The 6123-nt window shown below is 47.3% G+C and overlaps 1 protein-coding gene across 1 annotated transcript in view; it reads right to left on the reverse strand.

Moving 5' to 3' along the window:
- The window catches only part of serpinc1 (serpin peptidase inhibitor, clade C (antithrombin), member 1), a 32839-nt gene extending 27173 nt beyond the window's left edge, over window positions 1-5666 (reverse strand). Inside the window, exon 1 of the mRNA XM_043700035.1 lies at window positions 5514-5666. The gene's annotated coding sequence lies outside the window, so the exon portion shown is untranslated. The remainder of the gene's footprint in view (window positions 1-5513) is intronic.
- Between the last annotated feature and the right edge of the window lie 457 nt (window positions 5667-6123).

Raw genomic sequence — 6123 nt, forward strand, 5'->3', positions numbered from 1 at the left:
CTGCGACTCCACTTTCAAGGAGCTATGAACCTGCACTCCAAGGTCTCTTTGTTCAGCAACACTCCCTAGGACCTTACCATTAGGTGTATAAGTCCTGCTAAGATTTACTTTCCCAAAATGCAGCACCTCGCATTTATCTAAATGGAACTCCATCTGCCACTTCTCAGCCCATTGGCCCATCTGGTTAAGATCTGAGGTAACCTTCTTCGCTGTCCACTACACCTCCAATTTTGGTGTCATCTGCAAAATTACTAACTAAACCTCTTATGCACACATCCAAATCATTTATATAAATGATGAAAAGTAGAGGACCCAGCACTGATCCTTGTGGCACTCCACTGGTTCACAGGCCTCCAGTCTGAAAAACAACCCTCCACCACCACCCTCTGTCTTCTACCTTTGAGCCAGTTCTGTATCCAGTACATAGGAATCTTGGGGTTTAAGTTGATAGCCACCTGAAAGTGTCCACAAAAGTAGTTAGGGTGGTAAAGAAGCCATGTGGCATACTCAACTTTATTGGTCGGGGGAATTGAGAATAAGATTCAGGATGTCATGATGCTGCTTTATAAGACTTTGGTTAGGCTACACTTAGAGTATTGCATTCAATTATGTTTGCCACATTATAGGAAGGACGTGGAGGCTTTGGAGAGGGTGCAGAAGAGGTTGACCAGGTTGCTGCCTGGAATCGAGATTATGAGCTATAAGGAGAAACTGGAAAAACTCAAATTTCTTTCTCTTGAGCGGCAGAGGCAAAGGAAAGACATGATAGAAATTTATAAAATGATGAGATGTATGGATAGGGTTGACAGTCAGAATCTGTTTCTCAGAGTTGAAATGTGTAATACTATGGGGCAAGCATTTAAGGTGAGGGGGGAAAGTTCAAAGGTGACATAAGGGGCATGTTTTCACACAGAGAGTGGTAGGACTCTGGAACGCACTGTCAGGGCTGATGGTGGAGGCAGATACAATAAGGGCATTTAGGGACTTGTAGATAAGCACATGAATATGCAGGGAATGGGGGGATGTGGACCAAGGGCAGGGAGAAGGGATTAGTTTCATTTGGCATCATGTTCGGCACAACATCGTGGGCCAAAGAGCCTGTTCCTGTGCTGTATTGTTCTCTGTTCTATATTCTATGAGAAGACAGTGACGATTGGTTGCCAACCAATCAATGGAATACAATGTTGATGTGGGAAAAGATCTGCCACCCTGCCTACCCATAGTATGGCCGCACAGAACACCGAAAATCAAGCCTGTCCAAACCAAACAAGAAACACCCAGAATGCCTCAGCATTATCCAAACAGGCTGACAAGGGAAACCAGACATGACCATAGTCACTCACAGACCAGAGAATATACTTCCCAAGACAAACTGACAATAAGCTTCCTGGACTCGATAAACACAGCTGTCCCAAAGCCCTAAGGGCAGTCTCAAACCAAAGCCACACAAAGGACAGGTCGGACGTAGAGACACAAGAATACCTCACTCACAGGAGGGAAACAATGGAATCACATTACTGCCAGGAAAAGGGACATTCTCACCTACCCTTGAAGAGAACTGGAATCTCCTGATCCCACTATGAACTGGTTAATGCTGCCAGGATGCTTCATTGGATCTAGGTTCAGGACATTATTCTGGTAACTGCTTTGTGATTATCACCATCAGAACTGGATCACTTGATTATCAAGACCATTGTATTTTCCCTATTTTTAATTAGCATCACTGTACAGTATTCCTATAAAAGCTGGCTTGATTCTCAGCTCAGGGAAGAGAATCCTTGACCTATATGGACAGACTGTCAGTTCTATGTCAGCCTGGTCAATTTCTCTTCCAGCTATATCACTTGTAATAAACAGCTTGTCAATTTCACCCAATCTGGCTTGTGTGGTCTCTACTCAATTGGGCTCAATTCTCTGACAGTTGATCAATGTGAGGTTATCCACTTTGGAAGTGAAAATATTGGTCAGAGTATTATTTAAATGGTTAAAAATTGCCACATGCTGTTGTGCAGAGGGGACTTAGCGACATGAATCGCTAAAAGTTGATGTGTAGGTGCAACAGCTGATCAGGAAGGCAAACGGAATATTGGCTCTCATTGCGAGAGGGATTGAATTTAAGAGCAGCGAGGTTCTATTGCAATTGTACCAGGTGTTGGCGAAGCCGCAGCTGGAGTATTGTGTGCTGTTCTTGTCTCCTTACTTGAGGAAGGATATCCTGGCTTTGGAGGTGGTGCAGAGGAGGTTCACCAGGTTGATTCTGGAGATGAGGGGGTTAACCCTGTGAGGAGAGGTTTGGCTGCCTGGGACTCTACTCTCTAGAATTTAGAAAAATGAGAGGGGATCTTATAGAAACATATAAAGTTCTGAAAGGGATAGACAAGATAGAGGCAGGCAAGTTGTTTCCATGGTGGGTGAGACTAGGACTAGGGGACATAGCCTCAAAATTAGGGGGAGTAGATTTAGGACAAAGATGAGGAGGAACTGCTTTTCCCAGAGAGTAATGGATCTTTGGAATTCTGTGCCCAAGGAAGCTTCATTACATATATTCAAGACACAGCTGGATGGGTTTTTGCATTGTAGGGGAATTAAGGTTTATGGGGTTAATGCAGGTAGGAGGAGCTGAGACAATGGGTAGATCAGCCATGATCTTAATGAATGACAGAGCAGGCTTGATGGGGCCAAATGGCCTACTCCTGCTTCCAATACTATGAAACTATGAAATCAGCAACCATATTACCTCCTTTGGAACGGACTGTGATATTAACGCTTCTCAGGCTCTTGAGCAGATTGTAGCAGGTTTTCCTGTGATAAAAGACCGTGGAGCAGATATCTCCCCTATTTATCCCCTTACCCACCTCCGATTGGTCAGTTAGCAGTGCCACTGGAGAAGCATGGGTAATGTGCCATACAGCCCAGTCCTAGGTTACCAAGGGAGCCATGCCATAGGCAAATGAGTGCGGAATGGGAGGGTGTCTGTCATAGGGTCAGGTGGGAGCCGGGAGTGAGGCTTGGCGGGGGTGTGGGAAGTAAGAACAAAGAGATGACTGGAAGTGGGACCTCTGCTCCCTGATGCCGACACCCTCAAGCAGGCATCAAATTGAGGGACCAAATCCCCACTACCTCCCCTCCTCCCCTATCATCATCTGCCCTCAGGGGAAAATTCTGGCACAGCTTGCTCTTCAGACTCCCCACCTTGTATCAGCCCTACTGGGGGAAGGTTGGATGCTGGCATTGGGGAGGATGTGGCTTGGGATGAGTGGACATCAATTATCTTCCCACCTCAGCTTTAACTGGGGCAAAGCTGGGAAGGTAGCTATTGCTACCTGGCACTCACTCTCCTGGTTAAATGTCCCACCAATGTCACATTGGGAAAGTGGGGGGGAAGGGTATTAAATGCTGAAAGCATTGACAAGATCACTGTTTTGTGGGGACACTGTTTTGGGGCAGCCCGGTGGCTCAGTGGTTTGCACTTCTGCCTCACGGCGCTAGGGACCCAGGTTCAATTCCCGCCTCGGGCAACTGTCTGTGTGGAGTTTGCCCGTTCTCCCCGTGTCTGCGTGGGTTTCCTCCGGGTGCACTGGTTTCCTCCCACAGTCCAAAGATGTGCAGGTCAGGTGAATTGGCCATGCTAAATTGCTCGTAATGTTAGGTGCATTAGTCAGAGGGAAATGGTTCTGGGTGGGTTATTCTTCGGAGGATTGGTGTGGACTAATTGGGCAGAAGGGCCTGTTTCCCCATTGTAGGGAATCTCATCTAATCTAAAAATCATTGATTTAAACCTTGATTCTTCAGAATGCTGACAAAATGACCCTTCCTGCAGTGGGTGAAGCCTCCACATGAGGGCAGTACAAGCACTGGACTGGCGAAGAGGAAACTGGGGATATCGGGTGAAGGAAGACGGTTCTGGGGAAGGAGGGCAGGACGGGGTGTGGGGAAGTGGGGAAAGCAGAAGTGCAATGTCATATTCCACCCCCCCCCTCCCCCCCCTCCACCACGGGGTAGATTGAGTAATAGGAGCAACCATATTTCATCATCAGCTACTGTAGGTGCATCTCACCCTTCGTAATGAAGTTTCTCCAGAGACCAACTTATCACTGTTGACATGCACTGATTTAAACTAATCTGCCATTTTCAGGATAATCTATACATAGCTCATAATGAGCTTACTATCCAAAATCTGAATGTGCATCCAGGATTTGAAAAGGTTGGCTGAAAGGTATAAAGGAATGTCACCCAGGGGGCATTGATCACCTTCAGAACCACCTCCGTCCTGAGCCCTGGTGGTCAATCCAGTTCCTGGCAGTCAATTCCAAGGCAGCTAGTGTTCAAGAAGTGATCAGTAAATATTGTGCTCATGGTTTCTCCATTGGGAACACAAACAAGAGAAGCAAAAGACCAGTTTTCATATGCTAGGCTTCAAAGCAATGAGGGTCAACTAGAGGAGCCAAGGTCAATCCTGTCCTGCCTGATCTGATCTGATCCTGAATAAATCCTGTTTATGGGCGGCACGGTGGCACAGTGGTTAGCACTGCTGCCTCACAGCGCCAGAGACCCGGATTCAATTCCCACCTCAGGCAACTGTCTGTGTGGAGTTTGTACATTCTCCCCGTGTCTGCGTGGGTTTTCTCTGGGTGCTCCGGTTTCCACCCACAGTCCAAACATGTGCAGGTTAGGTGAATTAGCCATGCTAAATTGTCCGTCGTGTTAGGTGAAGGGGTAAATGTAGGGGAATGGGTCTGGGTGGGTTGCTCTTCGGAGGGTCGGTGTGGACTTGTTTCTACACTTTAAGTAATCTAATCTAATCTAAAACCCCTGGTCAAATCTTCACTCAATCAACTCCCTCCACAATCCCATCCTCTGAATCAAGTCTCAATCAATCCCTTCCCCTCCTAATCCCTTCATTTGGGATCAATTCTTCTTGCAACCACTTCCCCTGTGCTCCATTCCTCACTCAATTCCTTCCTGTGAGGACCCTTCTTTGGCCGATCCCTTATCCTCACTCAAACCTTTCCCCGTGATAGTCAACACTGTCCCCACACAATCGAGTTTCACACAAACCTTCCCTTTGTATTCCTTCCTTCAGTTCAATCCACCCTCACTCGATCAAGTCCTAACCCGATCTCCTTCTCGGTGATCCTTTTGAGATTCTTCACTCGATCCCGTCCTTACACAATCTTTCCCTGGGGAACCCTTTCCTCCATGATTCCTTCCACACCTGGATACACTCCCAAAGGGTCACTAGAAACTGGATCCAGAGTGGGTTTGATTCCCTGGATGTCGGCTAGTTGGCCGGTGGAGGTGGGGGGGGGGAATCTGAGGCTCAACCCAATACGGTCCCACCAAATCCTGGGGCTGTTAACCAGGAGAAGCCGGGATTGTATTCGAGCCAGAGGTCACTGAGCTGTCGGAGAGCTTCCAATCCGCAATCCCACTGGTAGGTTCACCATTGTATTCAGGATTCTCTTGATTTCCTGATTGACTCTGCATAATAAAATAGAGATTCAGCCACATACCTGTAAAAGCTCTCTCCAATCTCAGTCCTCTGATAAAGTTTCGAACAAAATTGCAAATCCTGAAATTTCACCGGAAAAAAAGCCCAGAAAAGAGTGCTCGAGACCAGGTCAGTGTCTGTTAGGCTGCTTCAGAGCACTGCCCAAGGGACAAAACCTGTGTAAATAACAACATCCAATAGCAGATGCACTCGAATCCAAAACAAACTCCTCTCCTCTGCACTTAACCATTAGGACATGCTCCTTTGATCTTTCCTGTGCTTCTACAATCAGCTCGATAGATAAATGGGGGGAAGGGAGAGGCTTTCAAACCTGGCAGAACAATGAGCAAGGAGGGTAGGTAACAATGAGAGGTAGCTCGGTTTGTGTAGTGCTAACTCAGTCAGGAAATTGTGGAGTCAATCCTGTTTCAAAACTTCACAGCCTAAACCAGGCTGAAACTCCAGTGTAACACTGATGGAGTACTTCACTGTCAGAGGGTCAGTGCTGAGGGAGTGCTGCACTGTCAGGGGGTGAGTGCTGAAGGAGTGCCGCACTGTCAGAGGGTCAGTACTGAGGGGGTGCTGCACTGTCAGAGGGTCAGTGCTGAGGGAGTGCCGCACTGTCAGAGGGT

Source organism: Chiloscyllium plagiosum, chromosome 11 (assembly GCF_004010195.1).
Source record: "Chiloscyllium plagiosum isolate BGI_BamShark_2017 chromosome 11, ASM401019v2, whole genome shotgun sequence".
Taxonomy (NCBI): Eukaryota; Metazoa; Chordata; class Chondrichthyes; order Orectolobiformes; family Hemiscylliidae; genus Chiloscyllium; species Chiloscyllium plagiosum.